The following is a 26,131-nucleotide window of genomic DNA, read 5'->3' as shown; positions in this document are numbered from 1 at the left end:
TAAAACATATTTAGTCATTTTGGAATTATCTTCAAGGAAAGGGCAGGGGAATAGGAAGGAGAAAAATAAATTCGGCTTCATGTGGTTGAATGTAAATGAAACCTCAGAAGTTTCTTGCAGTAGTGCAACCCATACTTAAGCTTGTTATTGGTTTTTTACTAAATTCAAATTGATGTTTACACATTTGATGAGAAGGTAAATAAGCTTCTTGTGACAGTCTCAACATTAGTAGTTGAAAAAGTGGCATTTAGGTAATTCTATATTGATTGCTTGCTTGCTAGCTATGGAGCCATTAGAGATATTTTGTACATAAGCCATACAGTAAATAAAAAATGAATATAAGTGTGATGCTCCAATTTGATTGATTGTGTGATGTGTGTGGGTGTGTGTTGAGTCCCATATCGAGTAATTACTGGGTTGAACTAGGTTTTATTAACAACTACAAGAAACCTCAATTGTGACAAGTCCTTTTAAGGTATAGCGCAAATGTGGCTAGCGCTTTTCCTTGGGCCCTTACAACAAGGGTTGAAAGTTAACTTTTTTAAGATAATGGCTAAAGCTCTATGTAGAATTAGAAGGGTTTGATATGCTATTGAGATTTTTAACTGTATGATAAATGATGGGTATGAATGTATAATTTTGGTTCAAAGATTTGTTCTTTGATATTGTGAAAGTGTGAACAAGAGGATTTGTGTGGTTTTAAGGTGATGGGGTTTGTGCAAAGAATGAAAAAGTTTGGTTTTTGTCCTGGCATAATGGATTATTCTGAAGTGATAAGGTTTTTGGTGAAAGAAAGGAAGGGTTTTGATGCTTTGTAGGTTTTGAATCAGATGAAAGTGGATGGGATTAAGCCTGACATTGTTTGTTATACTACAGCTTTCAAAGGGGCTATTGTGGAAGGGGATTTTGGGAAGGCAGATGACACGTTTGATGAATTGCTTGTGTTGGGTTTGGTTCCTAATGTTTTCACTTATAATGTGTATATTTATGGCTTGTGTAAGCAAAATAGCATGGAAGCTGGTATTAAGGTGATTGGTTCAATGGAGGAGTTGGGGTGCAAGCCCAATATGATTACTTACAATACATTATTGGATGCATTTTCTAAGGCTGGGGAGTTAGGTAGGACGAGGAAGCTTGTTAGGGACATGGGAAATAAGGGTGTTGAGTTCAACTTTCGGACATATAGGATTATGCTGAAAGTTTTAATTGGTGAAGGTGAAACTATGGTTGCTTGTGTCTTGTCTGAGAAAATGTTGGACAAGTTTTACTGTCATGTGAGACATTTGATTAGGTAATGTTTGGGCTGGGCCGAAAAGGGTTGGTTTGTAATGCAATGGAATTGATGCAGAAAATAATTGGCAAGAACGTTACTCTTGTGCTATGGTCTGGGAAGCCATGTTCCTCGGCTTTGGATCTAAACTTAGCTTTTCAGATACTATTTTGACTGGTTTGGTGAATGGCGAAATCCACTGTAAACTCACCCAGTTAGGTTGCTGGAACGGTAGTCTTGATTTGGTGAATGGTGAACCTACTATAAACTCACCAATTTAGGTTGCTGGAACAGTAACCTTAATTTGGTGAGTGGTGAAACCAATATGAATTCACCTGTTTATGTGTTTTTTATCTTTTCTTTTACTTTTTTGGTGGTTCAATTCGTTTGTTTTTGGTGTAAAGGAACCATAATAGCATTAACAATACATCAGTACAAATGAGTATGTGGTAATACACCCTGTGCATCTGCCTCAAGGTGGCTTCAAACAAAATTAGGGGGAACAGAAAATACAACAAAAGAGCAAGCTAGAGAGCAGCCTTATTTTGCAAGCTCTGCACGGTGCCTTCTCCTCTGTGTGAGTGGCTCAAATGATGGGAGTCCCAGCTGGCTAAGGTACCTGCCAGCAGGAAAACATGCTTCAAACTAACTCTAGATCAGGCTGCCATTCACCTCTACTGAGGGCTGTATCTTGAATTAGATCATAGGTGACTTGAGAACAATTTTCATGTTAAATAGATAAAGAAAAATAGCTTTCCTCCTTTTGTCATTTATGTATAGCCTGTCTTCGCAATTGTCTATTCTTATTATCGATGTCCTCTTTGAATTAAAATAAATGGAACTTTTTGGTTCTTGTAAACCATATGATGTGTTGATTGTCTCACTAGACTTGCAATTATTTGCTTTTAGTTGTGTCATTGAAAGGTTTTCAATAAAAAATTTACCTCTGTAGAAAACTATTTGCTTTCTGTCTTGTGATTAGACTTTTCCTCTATAGATGTCTAGATTGAGATTCTTCTAAGCACTGGTGTGACGGTTGATGTGTTTCCAGAGTGTTTATCTTCACTTGGAGGAATCTAAATACCCTTTAGTTTTCTCTGATTGTCCAATCATATATTGTAGTCAGTTTGTTGCAGTATCAAACTTGCTGCAGATTTTTTTTAGTACGACTAGGTAAGTTGCATTGTAATCCAGACTGCGTATAAAGTGGAATCTAAACCCATATAGTAGGTTAATCCAGACCAATGACTATTATTATTGAAGGTGATTGAATCACAAGGCTGTTTTTGTGTCTCAATTTCATTTTGGTGACAATATATTGTTGTGCTAGGTATTTGAGAGGTTTACTTACACAAATTTGTATTTTTATTGGTAATATGGAGAATCAGAATCAGTTGTTTCTGGTCATCAATTACAAATGATCCTTTGAGACACCTGCTAACTTTTAACATGTCCTGCAGAAATGTATTTATTTCCCCCATTTCCCTCCCCCAATTAATAGTACTTTTATCAGTGAGTTCGAGTTGAGCCAGATATGGAGTAATATCAAATATGATTTATATGAAGTCCAATCTAGCCCCGGCTGCTATAAGTAGAACCTTGGGGTAATGGTTTGTTTTTGATCAGGAAGATAGCACCTAGCAGGTCCTGCAAAACAACAAGCCATTATGATAGACCAGTGGCACAAAAACACCTATTACCTTGCAGACATAAGCTCTTATAAAACTTTGATACTTTAAAATCACTCAGATTAGGAAGCACGACAACAATGTTATGGAAAAATGAAAAATCTTAAAACCAAATTAATGTAACATAATTTTGCAAAGAGCATATTGAACTATGAAATAAGCGAAACAAAATATGTAAAAAAATAAAAAATACGAAGAGAATGCTAAGAGTAACAGAAGAACAGACAACAGCAGAATCCCAAACCAAAATTACATAAATATCATTATCGTGTGGACTGTGGACCATAGATGCTTCCAATAGCAATGCATGCTAGCAACTATAATTCTACAGGGGCTCTAACGAACAACACCGATGCTGTCAATTGATTGCAATATGATTTGTTCGCGTTTCAGCTGTTTATATTTTTTGTACTTGATTGATGAATAACAATATTGCTTGATGCGTAGGAACATGAAAGAAAGAGACGAGGGAGAAAGGGGTAAGTCAAAAGCAACTTCTTTGTAAAGGAATAAGTGTAAATCAAGGTTGCATGTTGTTGTGAATTGAAATCTTTTTTGTGTGTAGTTGTTATTTGTTTGTGCTTTCTCTTGGACTTGCATGTTTTAAGTTTTCAAACATATACACTTGATCTTAGTCGCTTTAAATTTGACCCTGATAATTGTGTTATCTCTTCGTGGGAATTTCAGCACTATTCTAAAGTTTGATTGGAACCAAATGTTACATCTTATGGAATTTCTTATGGAATCAAATATTAATCTATAACTTGTTGCGAACCCACGCAATGGTGGTTTTATTATTATTTTTTTTTTTTACAATTTAAACTAATTTAATAAAGAGTAATGTATTTCGTAATCATTTTTTTATTTATTATAGGAACAATCATAAATGTAATATATGAACAATCATAAATCATAAATATAAATTTTGTTGAACCAAAATGAAAACAATACAATTTTTCTTAGAAATTCAAAAGGCAAGTTAACAAAAATATTCGTTTTTTAATAAAAGTTATTTATAACATTTTTTGAATCATTAAAAAGAATATAAAATTTGAAAATTATTCTTTTAGTTTTAAACATAACTTATCAAACTTTATTTTTCTGCCTACAATCCAAAACACCGAAAAATGTAACTAAGAAAATTAATAAAATTTAACAATGATTAATTGGATCAATTAGGAAAACAATTTGTTGTAATTTCATCCACCCAAATCATATTATCAAATAAACAATTGTAAGGGAACGATTTAATCCATCGCCCAAACTATGGTCATGACCCAAAGAGCCCAAAGCAATGAATTTGTTAGAGAGTGGGCTTGAAATTGAACTTTCAATGAGTTAAATGGACAATGATCACAGAAGGTTAGTTATTACTGGAAAGAATAAAGCAAATAGTTTTGAACAAGAAAAGTTCTCCTCGGCCAAGTCCGAGGAAAGTCTGTTTTTATATATTTCTCTTAGACTTATACCAAATTACAGTTCTTGAGTGTACAGTAATTTCTCTCTAGATTTTCTCATCCTCTCTTTGTAATGGGTTCTTCTCTTTTATATTCCCTCCCTTTCTTTCATCTCAGCCTTTCACGTGTAGATTAGATTGCTAATCTTCTTGATACTTATCTCATTAGCTTCTTCATGAAGTCTTTGGGGGTAGTTGTAGTTACTGTTCAGGTATCACTTCCATATTAATGCGGCCAGGGGGTTAGATGCAGAGCATTCAATGCGGTGGTAGCAGCTTTTTTCTCAGATATTTCCCAACTCTCTTTTGTCTCATCCCTCTTTGATGTTTATCCTTCCAAGCAAGATTGCCTGTTGCCCTATTCTTGATGGATGGTCAGAACTTTGACCTCTACTTTGCTTAACCGAGGAGGTATTTCTCCTCGAACAACATCTCCTACTCATTGTGACCAGACTTCTTCCACAGCCCATTAATCTGTATGCCTTCGCTAGTATCTATCTGTCCTCAGGCTACTTGACATCCTCAGGCGCGGCCCACGGCCCAATACCTATATCTGGACCTTTCATCCCTACAACAATTATTAGCAAAATCTAAGAATTAAATATCTACATATGCTGATTTTATTTATTTATTTATTTTATACAAGAAAAAAATTCCACTCTAGTCTAATCTAACTGTATATGTGTGTGACTAAAGGTCTTCCCATGCACAAAGTGTTTAGGGGTCTAGGGGGGAAAGGGTTCGAGCTGCGGGGTTAGCAGCATGTTGTAATTATTTCTAAAAAAAAAAAAGTGTATATGTGTGTGAAACTCCCTCCTGGAGATTTGAACCCCAGCCCTTGCCCCCCACACCCTACAAACATTTATACTTGTAGAGTGACTACCATACCAAAGATGCGCAATGGTGACGCTGATGTGGTTTAGAGTGTAGCAAAAATAAATGTTACGTTTCAGCTTTTAAGGTTGTGCCTTGTTTCTAGAATGCTAGATTGTAAAATTTGTGCAAATGTTTCAGATATCAGTTTTGCAACAATGAAGGTAATCTATCCATGTTGGTCTAACTAACTTTTAAATATTTTCTTGTGCCAATGATAATTGTGTTTACTTGTAATTGCTTTTGTTGTGGTACACCTTACACACAATTTGCATTTTTCTTGGAATTTAGGACAATCAAGTTGACTTGGGTGCCTGATAGTGATATCATGACACTATCATTTGATAGATAAAGGGTGTAGACCCCATTGAATTTGCCTTTAAGATCCGTTTGACTAAGTTTTATACTTCAGTTATTTTTTATTTAAAAAAAAAATCGTCCACATGTTATTTAGATAAAGTTAACTTTTATGGGAGGAAGACATCACATGATTAAATACAAGCAATATTATGACACTTTTTAATAGTGATTTACAAATGCCTCAAAGCCAATTATGTAAAATAATTATGCAAAGAGCATTTGATCTATGAAATAAGCGAAACAAAATATGCCAATGATAATTGTGTTTACTTGTAATTGCTTTTGTTGTGGTACACCTTACACACAATTTGCATTTTTCTGGGAATTTAGGACAATCAAGTTGAGTTGGGTGCCGGATAGTGATATCATGACACTATCATTTGATAGATAAAGGGTGTAGACCCCATTGAATTTGCCTTTAAGATCCGTTTGACTAAATTTTATACTTCAATTATTTTTTATTTAAAAAAAAATTGTCCACATGTTATTTAGATAAAGTTAACTTTTATTGGAGGAAGACATCACATGATTAAATACAAGCAATATTATGACACTTTTTAATAGTGATTTACACGTGCCTCAAAGCCAATTATGTAAAATAATTATGCAAAGAGCATTTGATCTATGAAATAAGCGAAACAAAATATGCCAATGATAATTGTGTTTACTTGTAATTGCTTTTGTTGTGGTACACCTTACACACAATTTGCATTTTTCTTGGAATTTAGGACAATCAAGTTGAGTTGGGAGCCTGATAGTGATATCATGACACTATCATTTGATAAATAAAGGGTGTAGACCCCATTGAATTTGCCTTTAAGATCCGTTTGACTAAATTTTATACTTCAATTATTTTTTATTTAAAAAAAAATTGTCCACATGTTATTTAGATAAAGTTAACTTTTATGGGAGGAAGACATCACATGATTAAATACAAGCAATATTATGACACTTTTTAATAGTGATTTACAAGTGCCTCAAAGCCAATTATGTAAAATAATTATGCAAAGAGCATTTGATCTATGAAATAAGTGAAACAAAGTGAAAATTTCCACTAGACACAAGCCGTGTCTAAAAAAAATTACAAAGAGAATACAAAGAATAAAAGAAGCACAAACAACTCAAACCAAAATTACATAAATATCATAAGGGTGTGGCTTGTGTCCATATCATAATCATGTGAATTGTAGACTATAGACCATAGTTGCGTAGCAATGCATGCTAGCAACTACAATTCTACAGGGCAAGAAATTCATGGATAGTTTCAATTTTAATAGGTTTTTATCTTTTTTTTCCCTCCCATCTACAAGTAATTTTTTTAATCGTTTTTTGTGTAGGAAGTAAATCTTTTACCAACAAGTAAATGTTCCATTCAAATACACAACGGAACTAAGCTATCTTATATTATTATTGCCCTACATTTGTCCATCCTCACCATATTACTATTTTATTTTTAAAGGAGCCTTAACTGAATGCTTCACCATCTTGAATAATAATTAATGACTGTGTGGGTTCTTTTTTTTTTTTTTTGGTAAAACAACACAGGCCCAAGTAGAAAGTAAGGATCTTGGGCCCAATACTAATGTTTAAGGGATTGGACTTGGTTCACTGCAATTAAGTTAGGCTGATTTCAAACCAAGTTGTTCACAAAGCGTGGATCCTACAACATATACATACTAACACATAAAAAACATATATGTATTGTACAGCAAGGAAACAGTAAAGAAGTGATATAGGAGAAAAAATGGAATAAACGTTAGAGATCCTTAGGATAATATGAAATGTTTCATTATTTTCTTAAGTTTTTAATACATTATGCTCACTAGGATATGTTACAAGGTCCTAATAAGTTTAAAAATCATAGACTTAGATGACTCCTTAGGCCTCTAACACTTGCAAAGTTTGAATCCCTTTAAATCCAAGTGTATTCTCTAGTAGCTATTTCAGGACCCCAGACGTTGTTTTCCCTCTCTTTTCTCTTTTTGAATTCTAACAGACTTTTCTCAAAAATCTTTTTCTCTAATTCACTATTGTTGAATACCCTTCACTATTGGCTAACCCTCCTTTTATAGTGCCATCCTAAGGTTTCTGGGGTACCATTGATTCCCTTCATTTGTTGCTCTAGGTACCAGAACCAATATTGTGTCAACAACATTGGTGCCTGGTCCCTTTCTCATCTTTCACTATTTTCCTCTTTTGAGGTTCCTTCTTCAAAAGCTCCTAGCTGACTTTCCTGTTCTGGGGGGTTCTAGAGGGCTAACCTTTGATTTTTCTTTTTCCAAGGGTTCTAGACTCCACCTTTTCAAATCCACCTTTTGGTTGCTTTTCTTTTTGTCATTTTTTCTAAATGGGCTAATTCCTTTCTATCAGGTTGAAAGATCCTCAGCCTCCTTCTTTCACGGTCCATCTTCCTAGGTTCCCCGAGGTACCAGACCCCTATTTATGAGTTGTTGGTTCCCAAGTCTTCTAATCCTTTTCTGCATCATGGGGTGGCTGATGGGACATATCTACCCTCGTTCTTTATGTTTCTGGGCATGCCCCCTTGAACTGTCTCAGTCCTAACCTGGCCTTGTTGCACATCCTGAGGATCCCAAGCCTCTGGGAATCCCCAGGTATCCTGGTTCAGTTTTCTCCCTGGGCTCCTCAGCGATTTTCTTACCTTTGAGAGCTGGGCTGGACCTCTTTTTTCCTTTGTTTCGTGATGTCCAAAGCTTGCCTATTCATGGGCTTGGGTCCCTTCCTATGGATTCTTAATAGATTTGGGCCTTCCTTTTTTTTTTTATTGAAAGCCCAAATGTTTTCTGGATTTCAGTCCTTTGTGTTGTTTTGGGCTTTGATACATCATTGTGATATTTTGGACCTTAACAATGACCTTTTAGAATACAGTAAGGCACATTACAATTAAACCTTACATGTTTGTGAAAGAGATGCCATGGATCAAGGCATATTACCAAAATCTTTATATGGGAAAGTAATGTGGATATAGTTATATTTGAAGAATAATATAAAATCTCACCATATGAAAACCTTGGGCTGTTTCAAGAACACCTTTTCTAACTACAATTTACAAAAATGGTGATTTTAAAAATGTTGTGAAATTTTAAAGTATTTGCAAGTGTACGAACCGTACCGAAGTATAGTTTGACAAGAACGAGGTCGAACCCACAGGGACTTGAATGAACATAGGAAAATTAAATCAAATCTTAACCAAATTAATCCTAATCTAGTTTAATAAAAATTGGTTGTTTGCAATTAAATAAACTAAACAAATAATTAAACTAAGCAAAGATATAATATAAAATAGTAAAGAGATGTAAACAATCTAGAGAAATGAATTAAGGTTTTGGAATCCGCCTTGTTAATTCATATCAGCATATATTTATGATCATTAATTTTTCCTAACTCACTACATGATAATCTAGAAATCAATCTTGCTATCATGGAAAATATTCTCATTAAAATCCTTATTTTAAAAATCAAAAGCATGTTCTTCTTCGCTTCTTAAGTATAAAATCAAATCATCAATTGTATCTATAGCCAAACAAATCACAAGATATATCCAATTCTAAAAATCAAATCATAAATTGTATCCATTGACAGACAAATCACAAACGATATCCAATTTTATAATCAAGAATTAATAATCCAAGCATTCAATTAATTAAGACAAATCCTAAATCATGAGAAAAACATGATTGAACTCATATCTAGAATCCCATCTTAGTCAATTGATATGAAGCAAGAACAATTTAAATCATTAAAAGAACAATTATTGTCGGAAAAATCAAATCACATAAATATTACTAATAATCCTTAACAAGTTTTCATCCTCAACCCTAATTATAAATTTAGCTACTCATAGTAATTGAAAGAAAAACAAAAATAAAATACTAAACATTAAACTAGACAAATAAATAAAACTAATTGTCATGGAAGAAAACCAAAGAGGTAGCCGCACTCTCTATACATTCAACCCTCAGCCCTAGCACTAGCCTCCTTGAATTTTGCCCTAAAGAGCTTTTAAATAGGTCAAGGAATCCTATTATAAGTTGAATTCCTGTTTGGAGAAAATCTCAGATTTTTAGGTCTTAACCGACGATTTTGGCCCATTTAATCTCTGAATTCGGACTTTTGGCAAACTAAAAAGTTGTACCCCTTTAAGTTAAAGTTCCAGCCCAACTTGAATTACCTCAATTGGACTTCTGAGCCGAAAGTTATGCCAAAAATACTAACTGATGTGCAGTCTGGAATCCTAATCCAAATTGGACTTGGATTTGGTGCAAATTTCCTTTGATTTCTTGCTCCAATTGGACTTAAATTTAATTGGGTTGGTCTTCTTTAACTTCATCATGGCCCTTGTAAAATTAAAGTCCATTAGATTTCTTCTTTGCACAAATCCACTTGTTTAATTCCATTCTCCTACAAAAGACAAATTCATGCAATAAAATCCAATTAAGCACAAAATTGATTATTTAGCATTATTCCAAAACCAAATATGAAATGCATGAATTACCTCAAAATAAGTATGATAATGCTTTCTAACAATGATATAAATATGCAAAATTAATCTATTATCAATGTACATCAAAAAACCAAATAAAAGAGCCTTGAAATCAGATTATATTCTCTCTAAGAGAGAGCGAGTTAACATCATCTATAGTCTGTTTCACCATGGTTGCCTAACATTTTTTTGGGTCATTGTTCAACATATATTTCGCAAAGATCTAACTGTCCAATAGATTGGTTAACCTCATTGTTCGAGGGCAATTAATCATCAAAGCCCATGGTGATAAATACTAAGCAAATGTACTCTCTTTTTTTTTTAATTTATGAAAAAATAATAATAAAACAAATTTTAGAACCTATTTCACTATTAGAAAAAAAGTTTAATGCCTATTCACATGTTAACTTTTCCTCAAAAAAAGAAAAAGAAAAATCAAATGTTTAACTACCTTTTATCAAAAAAAAAAAAAAAAAAAAGTTAATTACCTTAACCGACCCCACTAAGAAAGGGGAATAACCAATAAACTAGACTCTGAGCACGTGCTCACGCGCGTGTTTAGAGACTCTTCTATTTTTTGAATAAGGATTAATTTAGAGTATTTATTATAATTTGGGATTACTACATTTGCCAATTACAAAAAAAACCTAGGGGTGTGATGAAAAATTATTTCACCACACATAATACTCATCACACCCCTAGGTTTTTTTTTTTTTGTGATTGGAAAATGTAGTAATCCCAAATTATAATAAATGCTCTAAATTAATCCTTACCAAAAAAATAAAAGAGCCATTGAACACACGCATGAGCGCGTGCTCAGAAGCTAGTATATGATTGAAATTATACATGTAAAAGACTCATAAAAGAGATGAGTAACAAATTGCAAACATAGTTAATCAAACAAAAATTATCAATGGGTAAGAAATTTCTTCTATCTTATCCAATTGACTCTCTCTCTTAATGCTCCTCATAGCCTTGTGAATCCTAGTAATGCCTTTGGAATGAAAGGATTTGATGTCTAGGAGTATTCATCAATTTGAAGAAAACAAAATTATATTTGAATCAACATCATAAAGTTTCATTGATTCAATGACATTGAACTCCACAATTGCTTCCTTTACATAAGCCCGGATGATGTTGCAAAAAGATATTAAAATAATTAGACAAAATTTTATTTGACATGAGAGAGAGAGAGAGAGAGAGAGAGAGAGAAAACTCCTTAAAAAGAGTGTATAAAAAAAATGGAATGGAAAATTTTACTACTTATTATAAAAAATAAAAAATAAAAAGTTCATTGTATTTGTGCTAGTCCATCACCACAAACACTGTACTACTTGATGGTGTCACAATAAACACAACTCCTGAACTCGTCCATATGGCTCGTCCAATGAAAGACCAGCTAGGGCGAACCAGGCAAACGAGGTGATCGTCCCAAGCGTCCTTGATAGTCTCGTCCTTCCTTAATGAAAGATGGACTAGTTCATTGGATTGAACTACTAAGTCCCATATTCTCCATTAACCACTATGGAACGAGCCATCCAACTGAGGTAACTTCCATGGCGGTTATGGAAGTTACTCCAAATTCTCTGGACTCCTCGACATTAGAAATGGTTATTAAACAGATAACCGCTCCACACATGCTATAAAAGCATTCTTCGATGAGAAGGTAAGGGATTCAGACATTTTAATTTTTCAGAAGTCACTTCCTTCTTACTAAGAATTCCAAATTCGCTAACTTCATCATCGGAGGACTTTTGGCCAGTCCCCACCGGTTTCCTCTGATTTAGTGTTTGTTTTCAGGATCCAGCCCTAAGATCATCAATGCCCGAGACTTATCAACCTACTGATCTCCAAGGAATTATCAGTTGGCGCCGTCTATGGGAAGAGAAATTGTTTCACAGTTTTCTTTTTGCGACAAAAGGTTGATGGTTCGGACTAGATCGAGGGCTACTAGCCCAGGCCATCAGCGAAGCAGAGATGCTTCAAGCAACCCTAACCGCAATCGCCAATCTGCACCGGTCATGCAGACATCATTTGTCCAACATGTGCAATCTATGGCAATCGCAATGGCTTAGTTGACTCCCCAAAACTAAGAGTTAAGAATGGAGATTAATTTGAGAAGGTAGACACGTGAAGAACGTGAAGGAGGAGGACAAACACAAAGTCATGATGATAGAGAGAATACTGAAATTGGAAGTCAGTTAAGAGGCACCACTTCACGAACGGTACCACACTTGAAAGAAGAGATGGACCAAATGAAGAAAGTCATGGAGGAAATGAAAGAGAACATGAGAAGGGCGAATCCGATAGAAGATTTGGTCCACAGAACTGATTCCCCCTTCACGGCTTCCATCAACAGTTACCCTCTACCATCAAAGTTCAAGTTGCCTTCTCTAGATTCGTATGATGGAACACGAGACCCGTTTGATCACATTGCCACCTTTAAGACCACCATGCATCTTCAAGGGGTTCCTGACGAAATAATGTGTAGAGCCTTTCCTACTACCCTCAAGGGCTCAGCACGAGTTTGGTTCAGCAAAATACCCCCGAATTCGGTAAGTTCTTTTAAAGAGTTGAGCAAGTTGTTTATTAATAATTTCATAGGGGGATAAAGATACAAGCGTTCTTCGTCCAGCTTGTTAACTATAGAGCAGGGAGAGAACGAGAGCCTACGATCGTTCATCACCCGTTTTAACAGAGAAGCCCTAAGTGTGGACGAAGTAGATGATAAGCTCCTATTGGCAGCCTTCCATAATGGGGTGAATTCGGATTTGTTTACACATAAACTCTATGAAAAAGAGCCTTAGTCCATGGTTGAACTCGTCTATTCAGCCCAAAATTTTATGAATGCAGAAGACGCGATCATTGCTAAGAAAAGGAAGAGATCTGAGAGAGTAGAGGCAAACCCCAGTCACCATCCCGAGCAAGGCTCTCGTCCAAAGAAGGGACGGACGGAAGAAAGGAAAGACCAAGATAATAAGAAGCCAGGCTCTTCAGCATGGAACCAGCAATATACCCCTTTGAACATCCCACTTGAGCAGGTCCTTATGCAAATCAAGGATGATCCTTCCTTGAAGTGGCCGGAGAAAATGAAGGGAGATCCCAATAAACGCAATAGGAACAAATATTGTCGCTTCCATAGGGATCATGGTCATGATACAGACGAGTGTTTCGATTTAAAGCAGCAAATTGAAAATCTCATAAGGCAAGGGAAGTTGAGGAATTTCCTTGGACGAGACCACAGGGACGAGAAACTGAAAGGGAAGATGGAAGAATCATCACGACCACCGCTCAGAGAAATAAGAGTCATTATAGGGGGAAGTTCGACAGGCCAGTCGTCCAAGTCCAAAAAAGCATACTTGAAGGTAGTGCAGAGCGTCCAACTTTCTGGATGGTCACCGAGAGCAAGGTCCATGGACGAACAATCAATCACTTTCACGGACGAAGACGCTGAGAGAATTCATCACCCACATGATGATGCTATCGTCATCACCTTACTTAAATCTGACTACACAACTAGAAGAGTGCTAGTAAACAATGGAAGCTCGGCGGACATTTTATATTATCTAGCTTTTCAGCAGATGAGGTTAGGACGAGACCAGCTCCGTCCAGTAAACTCCCCCTAGTAGGTTTTGGTGGAATGAAGGTACAACCCGTGGGTACTATTTCCTTATCAGTGGAAGTGGGGGCATACCTACGACAAATCACTAAGAATGTGAACTTCCTTGTGGTAGATTGTTCATCCTCCTACAACGCCATAATTGGAAGACCAACTTTAAATAGTTGGAAGGCTGTTACCTCTACTTATCACCTATCAGTCAAGTTTCCAACAGAACACGGAGTAGGGCAGGTACAAGGAGACCAACTAGCAGCAAGAGAATGTTACCTGGCCATGTTGGCCATGGACGAACAAGTTCAATCCATGAATATTGAGGAAAAGAGAGTTGTAGCAAAGCCTACCGAAGCATTGGAAGATATTTTCTTGGATGAAAATAACCCTAAGAGGTGTATCAGGGTTGGAGCAGATCTAGAAGAGAAGATTAAGAAGGATCTCGTCCAGTTTTTGAAGAAAAATATTGATGTGTTTGCTTGGAGTTATGAGGACATGCCGGTATAGACCCTAGTGTCATTACCCACCATCTGAATGTATGTCCTTCCTCCAAGCCAGTGCGACAAAAGAAGAGGGTGTTTGCCCTTGAGAGAGATGATGCTATCAAAGACGAAGTCCAAAAGTTGATTGTGGCGAAGTTTATTCGAGAAGTGTACTATCTGGATTGGTTGGCCAATGTAATAATGGTCAAAAAGGCAAACGGCAAACGGAGAATGTGTGTAGATTTCACTGACTTAAACAAGGCTTACCCCAAGGATAGTTACCAGCTGCTACGCATTGACCAGTTGGTAGACTCCACTGCGGGCCACAAGTTGCTTAGCTTCATGGATGCTTTCTCTGGATACAATCAGATAAGGATGGACAAGGCAGACCAAGAGAAAACATCCTTTGTCACCAGTCAAGGCTTATTCTGTTATAAGGTGATGCCCTTTGACTTAAAGAATGCAGGGGCAACATATCAGAGATTGGTCAACCACATGTTTTGTCCGCAGATTGGGCAGAATGTGGAAGTCTACGTAGATGACATGCTGGTGAAGAGTCAGGACGAGGGAAGGCATCTAGTCGACCTGCAGGAGACATTTGACACACTGAGACAGTATCACATGAAGCTGAATCCTAGCAAATGTGCTTTTGGAGTATCATCATGGAAATTCCTTGGATTTATGGTCTTCCACAAGGGAATTGAAGCGAATCCTGATAAAATTCAAGCAATATTGGACATGAAGTCTCCGCAAAATACCAAAAAAATCCAATCCCTCACTGGACGAGTTGCTACACTTAATAGGTTTGTCTTTAAAGCCACTGACAAATGTTTGCCATTTTTTAAGATTCTTAGAAAAGTATTCGAATGGACCGATGAGTGTCAGATAGCTTTCAAAGACCTGAAGGCATACCTTACCATGGCTCCTTTACTGAGTCCATCCGTGGTGGGAGAGGAGTTGTATTTATACTTAGCAGTAACCCTGCATGCTGTGAGTTCAGCATTGATAAGAGAAGAAGATAAAGTGCAAAGACCTATGTACTATACAAGTAAGGCACTGAGGGGAGTGGAAGGACGGTATCCACAAATGGAGAAATTAGCCTTCGCATTGATAACTGCTTCCAGGAAGCTGAGGCATTATTTCCAAGCACATGTCATTAATGTCATGACAGATCATCCGCTCAAGAAGGCAATGAATAGACTGGAAGCTGCAGGACGATTAATCTAGTGGGCTGTAAAACTCAGTGAGTTTGACATTAGATATCAGCCAAGGCATGCCATAAAAGCTCAAGCCTTAGCAGATTTCATTGCAGAATTTACCCCAAGTCATGATGAAGCAGAAGACAGTGAGAGATGGGTCGTCCATGTGGATGGTTCGTCTACACGGCATGCAGGTGGAATTGGTGTGGTCCTACAATCCCCAGAAGGAGACAAACTGAAACATAAGGTTCGTCTGCAGTACCAAGCAACTAACAATAAAGTCGAGTATGAAGCCCTTCTCAAAGGGTTAGAATTGGCTAAGTCTGTGGAAGCCAAGTCTATACTCGTCTTAGGGGCAAGTGAATGGGATGTATGAAGCAAAGGAAGAACGGATGAGGAAATACCTTAGTAGGGTGATGCGCCTTATGAAAAGATTTGAAAAAGCTAACTTTTTTCAAATCCCAAGGGAAAAGAACGTGGAAACTGATACCATAGCAAAAGAAGCCTCAGCAAATGAATCTATGGAAGAATTTGATGAAATTCAGTATATGCCAAGTATTGATATACCAGAAGTACAACAGGTGGAGACCAGAGGAAATTGGATGACCCCGATTATATCATACTTGAAAGACGGACGACTACCAGAAGAGAAGGACGAAGCCAGGAAGTTGAGGGTGAGATCGGCTAGGTACGTTCTTATGGACGATGTGCTATACAAGAGAGGTTTTTCTTAACCTTATCTTAGATGCTTGGCTCCGGACGAAGCTAACTACGTACTGAGAGAAGTTCATGAAGGAGCATGTGGCAATCACTCAAGAGCCAAGTCACTTGTCCACAAGGTCGTCCGTGCGAGGTATTATTGGCCAAATATGCAAGCTGATGCTAAAGCATACGTCAAGGTTTGCGACTAATGCCAACGGTTTAGTAACGTCCCCAGGCAACCATCAGAGTACCTCACCCCGATGATGGCACTGTGGCCCTTTGCACAATGGGGACTAGACATTTTGGGTCCCTTCCCTCTGGGCACAAGGCAGATGAAGTTTCTAGTGGTGGGCATCGATTATTTCACCAAATAGGTGGAAGCTGAACCGTTAGCAAATATCACACAACAGAATGTGAAAAATTTCGTGTGGAAGAACATTGTATGCAGATTTGGAGTGCCCAAGGTATTGGTGTCTGATAACGGACGACAATTTGACAATGCACTCTTCAGGGACTTCTGTGTATACTTTGGAATTCAAAATCATTATTCCTCACCTGCACACCCCCAAGCCAACGACCAAGCTGAAGTTGCAAACCGATCCTTGTTGAAAATCATCAAGACTCGGCTTGAGGGGGCAAAGGGAGTATGGTCAGACGAGTTACCAGGTGTTCTATGGGCGTACAGGACCACAGTGAGAACCCCTACGGGGGAGACTCCTTTCAAGCTAGCCTATGGAAGCGAAGCAGTCATACCTGCAGAGGTACATATGGCCAATCACAGGATGATGATGTATCAAGACAAGGATGGGAGGCCAGCCTTGAAAGTACTAATGGCCACATCGTCATAGTCTCCGTCTATTTCATTAAACATCTCTCAATATCTATCTGAGTAGGCCTTCAGAGTTTCCTCCTCCCGCATGGACATAAATAATAAGGATCCCAAAGGCCGAGGAACTCTGCTACAAGTGATAAAGCGAGCACTAAAGGCCCGAGTGAGTTTCTTAAAGGAGTCAATAGAATTCGCTCTTAAACCTTTAAACCACCTCATCGTCACTGGGCCCATGCTAGATGGAAAAACCTTACACATCAAGGCCTCATCTTTAGAATAAACGGCCATCCTTTGATTGAAATGATTGACATGTTCCACTGGATCTATTCGACCATTATAAATGGTGAACGTGGGTTGATGGAATCACCGAGGAAGACTCGCACCTTCTATGTTTCGCGTGAAGGGTGACTTAGAAACCTGACTCAACGCCTTGTTCATGGCATCATTCCCTAAGCCTCTGCGATGCAGGCTCTTATATCTATGTCTATGGTGATACTCCTCGTCGTAGGAGAAAGTCTCGCTAGGTGGAGTTCTGGATCTTCGTCTATAACTAACACCATCTGTCTCCTCAGAAGACAGCTCGGAGTTGGGTGATGAATTTCTTCGCCGTGCGTGGTGCAATTCCCTTTTCAATTCATCAATTTCACGTTGCATGTCTCTATCATTCTTTGCATGGGAAACACGGCTCTTCCCTCGAGACTGACTTTTACTAGTATAAGCTGTGCGCACACTTCCCTCATGATCTCCTCTCCGTTCGAGGCTCCTACGTGGATTGCTATTTTGAGAACCCCTTGATTCTGCTTAATGTAGATTAGCATCCACCTGGTGTGGTCCTGTCGCTGCTTGGTGTGGACCTGTTTCTTCCATCTTAAACGTTGTACCCGAATCTCTTTCAGAATAGATCAAGTCTTTCCCACAGACGGTGCCAATTGTAAGGACTGAATTTGGATTGGACCCAGTATAGGATTGAGTTTTAGCCCAACAAGCCCAAACAATGAATTTGTAGAGCGTGGGTGAAAGAACTAGTTCTATTCCAGAAGAAAGACATTAATAGTTGCTGATTTAAGAGCATTAAACACAAATAAGATAAGAGAATCTGTCCTCAGCACGGCCTGAGGAGCTATGTTATAATATCTTATTGATGAACAAAGTTACAAGAGTTCAAAGTATTATTACAAAGATTTCTTGATTTTTTCAATCCCTCTCCTTTAGGCCACCTTCCCATGCTATATACTACAATCTTGGTATCATCTCTACCATACGCGTGTAGGTTAGATTCTAGGAACTCCTTCTTGTCCCATCCAACACTTCCCAGAACCATCAACTAGTAGTTGTAAGGCTGCTTAACCACTGTTCAGATATCATCTCCACATTAATGCGGCCAGAGAGTTAGTTGAGAGGCATTTAATGTGGAGGTAGCAGCTTTTGAAGATATTTGTTGCCTCCCTTTGCTCATCCCTTATCCAATGTCCGACTCCTAGTTGTGATGCAACCTTGAAGAATGTCCAGGATGATAAGACATTCTTACTGTCCTCGGATCTCCGTTTCCGAGATGACTTTTCTCCTCGGACGTATTTTGGACTATCACATACAATCTTTATTTCTTCTTCTTATATCATTCCCATTATAACCTTATTTAATCATCCTTGGATTGGTTAATATCCTCGGATTGGGCCATAGGCCCAATTTATACAGTTTTAATAGTACTTTCTAGATAATTGGCCCCCACAATTATAAATTAAAATTAAAGTTGATAATTCAAGAATACACATATAGAACATCTTGATAATTTGATGTAACACAAAAAACAAATAAGAAAATTGTTAAAATTAATCTATTAATTCTAACCATATTTAATCATTAATTTTAAGACCCTAACCCTAAGCATATAAATTAGATCAAAGCTAAGAAAATTAGTTTAAACAAAAGGCAACTAATACACAAAACCTAATCAATTTAATAAAAACAAAATACAAAAACAAAGAAGGAGCCTTTAGAAACTTGACAATGTTTTCGAATGTTTTGAATTCATTAATTAAAATCACATGAAGACAAAAAACCCAATAATAACACTAAAGAAAAAAAAATGAAAATAATAATAATAAAAGAAGAAAGAATGCATACCTGCATTGTCTTGGGATTTAGGCATTCACATATTGAAATAAGCTTCACTCCAAAAAGGATATATAAGGTTATATATATTGGTAGGGTTCCATTTGAAATATAATTCATTTAAATCTTATTGAAATTTGAAATTAAAGATATCTAATCAATGTGTTTGTTTTTATCCCATAAAAATTGGAATTAAAAAAAAAAAGTCATACGAATAGAATGAAAATAAAAAGAGTTGATTCAACATAACGTAATATATAAAAAATTAAAAATTATAAAAAAAAAAAAAAAAAAAAGGAGAGAGAAAGAAAACGTGGTTGATAGCTATAAGGAATTTTGATATATATATATATATATATATTAATTTCATCAACATATAAATTATCAAATTAATGGAGATATATACTATTTTTTGGAATAGATAGAGACTATCAAATTATTGGAGATATATACTGTTTCTTGGGATAGATTTATATTAATCATCTCTTGAAGAATTTGGATTATGCTTATCCCTTAATAATCAAGTTTTGTAGCTTGATATTATGATAAAATAATATTAATTTAATAATATTAAAATTTTGAAAATTTAGATGATAAATATTATCTAAATTAAATTTTTGTATGTTAAATATTATCCCCTAATTTAAAAAATATATCCTGACAAATAAAAAAATAATGTTAATTAGATGATAAATATTATCCAAATTAAATTTTTGTATGTTAAATATTATCCTTTAATTTAAGAAATACATCTTAACAAATAAAAAAAATAATGTTAATATAATTTTATTTAATGATAAGAATGAATTAGAGTCCTAGTAGTATACTATTCTTTTTTAGTTCTTTAAAAATCTAAAAATTTAATAAAATTTTTACAATTTGGTGAAGCCACTTGGCGCAACCACGACGTCTAAGCCCAACTTTTATTGTATAGTATATGATGTTTTAGTAAGAGTTAAAGATGTATTTTTACTTTGTTGTCCTTTAGTTTTGTATCTACTTAAACGTAGGGAAATAAGGGTATTTTTTGTAGGGGTATTTTGGAATAATAAAAAAATTGGGTCCAAATAAGAAAAATCCCTTAAATAGTAGTATAGATGAGGAATGATATGTCCACAACATTTTTACAATAAATTCTAAGTGGCAAATTGTTACTAGTTGTTATTGTTGGGTTAAAAAAGTAATCTCAATGCTAAATTCAAATTTAAACCAATAAAAACTAAAGAAATTATATGTCCACAATATTTTCACAACATTTTTACAACAAATTCTAAGTGGCACGTTGTTACTGGTTGTTATTGTTAGGGCAAAAAAGTAATTGTAGTGTTAGTTTCAAATTTGAACCAACAACAACTAATCAGTTGTGATTTGTTGTAAAAATGTTGTAGACGTAGCATCTCTCTAATAACTAACTACCCATGATTTGTTGTAAAAATGTTGTGGTCGTAGCACTTCTCATAGTAGTATAGATGAGTAACAAATTACAAACATAGTTAATCAAACAAAAATTATCAATGGGTAAGAAATTTCTTCTATCTTATCCAATTGACTCTCTCCCTCATTCAATGCTCCTCATAGCCTTATGAATCCTAGTAATGCCTTTGGAATGAAAGGATTTGATGTCTTAGAGTATTCATCAATTTGAAGAAAACAAAATTATATTTGAATCAACATTATAAAGCTTCATTGATTCAATGACATTAAATCTAGGGAAATAGGGGTATTTTGGAATACAAAAAAAAAAAAAAAAAAAAAATGCCGATTCAAACAGAAGAAGTCCCTTAAATAGTAATATACTTAGGGAAATAGGGATATTTTGGAATTAAAAAAAATCTGGTCCAAACAGGAGAAACCCTTAAATAATAGTATAGATAAATGACACCCATTCAAGAAACGCTACGTTTAGTAGCTTACAATGAAGATCTGCTATTCTTTGATTTTGCCCCCATATCACATGCTATGATATCTCTCAATGTCTCCCCCATTCCCAGTAGGGCTGTCCAGATTGATCTAATAACCTGACCCACTAGAAAAACCTGAACCGACCAAAAGATTTCCAAATCCCGACCAAAATTCCAGAATTCGGCGATAATTTCCAGAATTCGGCGAAGAAACCCAGATTCCGGCGATATTTCCCTTAGATCTGATGAGATTTTGACTGGATCTGACGAAATCTCATCAAATCTGGTGAGATTTTCGCCGAACCTGGCGTTCCAGCGAAAATCTCACCAGATCTAAGGGAAATATCGCCGAAATCTGGAAAACTATCGCTGGAATCTGCGTTTCTTCGCCGAATCTATGTTTTTTTCACCGTTTTCTCACCATCTTCTCAGATCTATGACTCCAACCAACCCGCCCGCCACCCATTGATGGTCTGAACCACCCGACCCGATTACTCCTGCAAGTCGGCGACAGGTGCATTTTTTTCCCACCTGATTCCGATGGATCGGTTCTGGGTTGGGCACAAATCCGACCTGGACCGACCCGTGGACAGCCCTAATTCCCGGTGAGTAGAAACCCACCAACTCTCTAATCTCATCCCAAAATTGAAACCCTTTTCACTCACTCAGCATGAAGCGGCAGAGGATAGAAACAGATGAGAGGGAGTGGAGAGAGAGGCAGAGAATTGAAAGAGCAGAGAGAGCAAAAAGGAGAAATATAAGCAGTGAGACTTGCCTATCACCTGTTCGACAAAATGCCCAAACTAACATTGATGACTACAAAGACATAATTAGTAGTCTACCGGACTCTCTTCTCACCCACATCCTCTCCTTTCTCCCAATCCAAGACTCTGTCTCGACCAGCATTTTGTTGAGCAGGTGGAGGCCTCTCTGGACTCTCATCCCTGTTCTTGACTTGAATCAGGTAGGACTTGTAGAAAGATGCAGTGAGGAAAAGAATGAAAAATTTAAGTTTGTGGATATAGTGTCTAGAATCGTGGCTCTTTGAAACGCCATTTCCAACCCCATCCCCCCTCTACACAAATTGTGCATTTGTTGGTATTACAGTTGTCATCCATTCTATGTCGACACATGGCCCCGTGCCACCAATATCACTGATTTGCAAGAGCTTGATCTCCACCTACTTACTTCTCCTCATCAACCTATGGAGTTGCCCCGTACTCTCTACTTTTCTACCTCATTAGTGGTTCTGAAATTGGGGTTTGCAATTCATCTCAATCCACCTTCTGCTTTTGTTCTCCCTTGTCTCAGGATTCTACTACTAAATTGTGTTACATTTGCAAACCGTGACTCTCTCTCCACCATCCTCAATGCCTGCCCGGTTCTTCTAGATCTGACCCTCCATGTAGATGATAGATACTTGAAAATTTTGAATGAGTTCAATGTCATTGTACTTGTAGGTACGCTGAAAAGATTACATTTACGTTGGAATGTTCAGCCTTCATCGAAGTACAGATTCCAGATAAACACCCCAGTTCTTCAGTACTTTCATTTCAGTGGTTATTTGAATGGGGATGATGTGTTGGAAAACCTCCCAAACATGGTTGAATCTGTTGTTCAAATTGAGGATTGTGATCGGATTAATGATTATGCAAAGAGAGTATGGGACTTTGTGGGAAAACTCTGTAATGTGATATCCCTGGAATTGAGCGCAATTACTGCACAGATCCTCTGCCATGGTTCTAATCATGAAGATATTCCCACATTTCATTATTTGTCCTCCTTGAAGTTTTGTGGTAGCATTTGGTTTGAGTGGTATGCGTGGCATGGAGTATGACTCTTGCTTTGTCAGGCTCCAAAGCTACAAACACTTATCATTGAAGATTCATTTAGGCTTCACTCTCTTACTAAACCTAACCCTTTCTTGGAGGAGCGACTCGATGTTCCTGACTGTATGTCATCACACCTTACTACTTGTCTTTATAAAGGATTTGGGGGGTATGAGAACGAGATGGAACTTGTTAGACAAATCCTGAAGGCAGCAAGAGTACTACAGACATTGAAAATCACCATTTACAGAATTCCAAACTTAAAGAATAGGCCTCATTTTCACAAGGAATTGAGCAAGTTTCACAAGAGCTCTCAGAATTGTCAAATTGCATTTGGCAAAGGATATTTCGAATGATGTGGCATGTTGGTTCGTTCCTCTTGGATCAACATGCCACATGCTTTGCTGTGGTATCTTGTGGTATGGCTATATGCATATGTAATTAGGTCCGTGTTTGCGTAATTCATTTGCTGTTTTTGCCATGTCGACTTTATTCCTATGGTACAAGGAAGAATGCTTGGAGATTTAATTCGCATTTGGCATTTCCTTCAATTATGCTAGTTTTTAGTAAAGCATGTTTTTAATTTGGGAATTTTCCCCTTGTTAAAGCAAAAAAGAAAAAGGAATTTCTAGATCGAAAGCCTACATAGTGAATTGCACAGAAAACAATGGCAAGACAACATAAGGACAATGGCAGCTGCTTTTGGATAGCACTTTGGCAGAGGATAAAAAGATACAGTTCACACCTTTTCTTCTTTGATGAATACAATGGATACCTTTCCATCCTTTTAGCAACTACGTATTATCAATGTTTTTCAACCTAATCTGCAAGTTACATGGGTACAAGTCTAAAATATATTTAAGGATTCTGGAATTATATTCTCAAGGAAAAGTGGAGGGGATTAGGAAGGAGAAAAAGAAAAATCATGGCATCTTTGTGGCTGAATGTAAATGAAACTTCAGAAGTTTCTTGAACTATTGCAACCCATACTTAAGTTTGTTATTGGGTTTTTACTAAATTTAAATGACTATAGTGTTTGCACGTTTGATGAGATTATAAGATATATAAGCTTCTTGTTACAGTCTCGATCTACCTATTAGTTAAAAAAGTGTCATTTAGGAAATTCTACATAGATTGCAAGCTAGCTATGAAACCATTCAATATTAAAGATATTTTGGACATAAGCCACACAGTGAATGGAAAATGAATGTAAGGATTGAGTAGGATGAGGGAGCTTGTGAGGGACATGATAGACAAGGGTGTTGAATTCAACTTTCGGACATATAGGATTATGCTGAAAGGTTTGTTGGTGAAGGTGAAATTATGGAAATTGTGCTTTGTCTGAGGAAATGTTGGAGAAGTTTTTCTGTCTTCTATATGAGACATTTGATGAGGTTATATTTGGGTTGTGTCAAAAAGGATTGGTTTGTAAAGCAATGGAATTGATGCAGAAAATAATTGAAAAGAATGTTGCTCCCGGGGCTATGGCCTGGGAAGCCCTGTTTCTTAGCTCTGGATCTAACCTTAGCTTTTCAGAGACTATTTTGGGTGGTTAAAAACTCTCCCAGTTAGATTACTAGAACAGTAGCCTTGAATTGGTGAATGGTGAACCTATTTTAAACTCATCAATTTAGGTTGCTGGAACAATAACCTTAATTTGGTGAATAATGAATCCAATATGAACTCGCCCATTTATGTGTTATTTCTCTTTTCTTTTACTTTTTTGGTGGTTCAATTCTTTTATTTTTGGTTTATGGTAAGCATAATAGCACCGATTAAACATCGGTACAAACAAGTCTGGGGTAAGTCACACCCCATGCATCAGCCTCAAGGCATGGCTTCTAACAAAATTAGGGGGAATAAAAAAATACAACAAGAGAGCAAGCTATATGGCAGCCTTATTTTGCGAGATCTGCACAATAATTTCTCTCCCTGTGTGGGTGGCACAAATGATTTGAGTTCAACTGATTGAGGTAACTGCAGGCAGACAAAAATGTGGTTCAAACTAATCAGGCTGCCGTTCACCTTTACTGAGGGATCTATCTTGTATAAGATCATAGGTGATTTGAGAACAAGTTTCACGTTAAATATATAATAAAATCACTTCCCTCCCTTTCATATTTATGTATAGCCTGTCTTTGCTTTCTGTTCTTATCATCCATGTCCTCTTTGAATTAAGATAAATGGAACTTTTCGGTTCTTATAAACTATATGATATGTGTTGATTGTCTCTCTAGACTTCAAGTTATTTGCTTTTTGATCTTTCATCAAAACGTTTCAATAAAGACTTTACCTCTATAGATGTCTATTTGCTTTATGTTTTGGGTATTTATTGTTTGAACTCTAATATTTTATTTGTAAAAAGACTTTGCCTCTCTATAGATGCCTAGCTTGAGATTCTGCTAAGTACTGGTGAGACTGTTGTTGTATTTCTGGAGTATTTGTCATCACATTGAAGAATCCAAAATTCCAAATACCCTCTTCTCTGATTGTCCAATCATATGTTGGAGTCAGTTTGCTGCAGATTTTTTATATGACTAGGTAAGTTGGAATTGTAATCCAGGCTGCATATAAGGCGGAATCTAAACCCATATAGTTTGTTAATCCAGACCAATGCTTATAATTCTTGAAGGTGATTGAATCACAAAGCTGTTTTGTGTATCAATTGTATTATGGTGACAATGTGATTTCTGTGCTAGGCATATAAGAGGTTTACTTACACAAATTAACAGTACACGTTTGAGTTAAGCCAAATTGTGGGTAATACCAACTATGATTATATGAAGTCTAATCCCCGATTGCCATAAGTCGACCCTCTAATGAAAGAACAAAACTTATGTACAGTTCTTTAGGAGTTATATTTAGGCTTTTCAATTAAATTTAATTATGTGACTTAAACCAATCAGCCACATAGTTGAAGTAAGTTTCCTCAAAGAAAACATCTTTAATTAGAGAATTTATCTCTTGAAAAAATTTAGAGAATATAAGATAAAATACCCAAGAAATTTAACGAAAATTATGTCCGCCAATACAATCACATAATTGAATTTAATCATAGAATCTAAAACACAGCAATTGAGAAACTGTACCTAAATTTTGTCCCCCAAAAAGAGTAATTGTTTCTTGAGTTTCTTGTTCCGTTAGGACCCAAGTCAGTACTACCAAACTTCTTATACAGCTTTTGGGTTTTTTCCTGGAACGGAAGTACATGTTTTCTTTTATGTGGCTTGTTTCATGTCTCTGTCTTCTTCTTGTTTCTTTGTTCTTTCAGTCCCCCAGCAAAAGAGGAATGCTTGCCAATCCTAATTGCTAACAGCGT

The 26,131-nt window shown here is 36.4% G+C and overlaps 1 pseudogene; it reads left to right on the top strand.

The window, feature by feature from the left end:
* The first annotated feature begins 486 nt into the window (after window positions 1-486).
* Window positions 487-24,368, top strand: LOC126691084 (pentatricopeptide repeat-containing protein At2g38420, mitochondrial-like; annotated as a pseudogene).
* The last annotated feature ends 1,763 nt before the right edge of the window (window positions 24,369-26,131 follow it).

This window comes from Quercus robur, chromosome 7 (assembly GCF_932294415.1).
Source record: "Quercus robur chromosome 7, dhQueRobu3.1, whole genome shotgun sequence".
Taxonomy (NCBI): domain Eukaryota; kingdom Viridiplantae; phylum Streptophyta; class Magnoliopsida; order Fagales; family Fagaceae; genus Quercus; species Quercus robur.
The sequence above is the reverse complement of the archived record's forward strand: the minus strand, read 5'-3'. Positions and strand labels throughout refer to the sequence as shown.